Genomic DNA, 851 nt, shown 5'->3' on the forward strand with positions numbered 1-851 from the left:
TCTTCTTCTTCTTCTTCTTCTTCTTCTTCTTCTTCTTCTTCTTCTTCTTCTTTTTCCATTTTATTTATTTATTTAGCAACAATTTCTCGTGTAGCCCAGGTTGACCCTAAGTTCAATAAGTAGCTAAAGATGACCTTGAACTCTCGATCTTTCCGAATCTATCTCCTGTGTACTAGGATTACAGGTGCACACCCCCACCACCTACTAAAGCTTCATTTTTTAAAACTATTTCTTCTTTTGTGGGAGTAAGGAGTGGAAAGGGGGATCTTGTGTAACCCAGGCTGGCCTTACACTTACTATGTGGCCAAGGTTACCCTTGAACTCCTTATTGCCACTACCTCAGAAGTGCAGAGATTGCCCCATCTGTTTTCCTTATAAGAATGGGGAGGGAAACGGAGTCTTCTGTATCCCAAATAGGTCTCAAAGATTTGTGACAACCTTCTGGCATTAGTTTCCTAAGTACTGGGGTTATAAGCATGCGCCACATGCCCAGCTAAAGCAAGGTTCATTTTATTGCCTGTTGCTGGATCTGGGGGATTGGAATGTACGCTGCAGTGCCAGCGCCTCAGGGCAAGTCATTGCAAACTTCATAATGATGTATAAGGGCTTTCCAATGATGGTCTCTGTCTCTGTCTCTGTCTCTCTCTCTGTCTCTCTCTCTCTCTCTCTCTCTCTTTCTGTCTCTCTCTGTCTCTCTCTCTCTCTCTCCCTGTGTGTGTGTCTAAAACTATAGAGCAGTTGGGATGGGGAGGGGGCATGTGTGAGCTCTCCTGTGTGCCAGGACACACATAGAGATCAGAGGAGTCCATTCTCTCCGTCCACAGTGCACAGTGAGCGCTCTCTCTCTCTCT

This window comes from Grammomys surdaster, unplaced genomic scaffold, assembly GCF_004785775.1.
Source record: "Grammomys surdaster isolate TR1022 unplaced genomic scaffold, NIH_TR_1.0 373, whole genome shotgun sequence".
NCBI lineage: Eukaryota > Metazoa > Chordata > Mammalia > Rodentia > Muridae > Grammomys > Grammomys surdaster.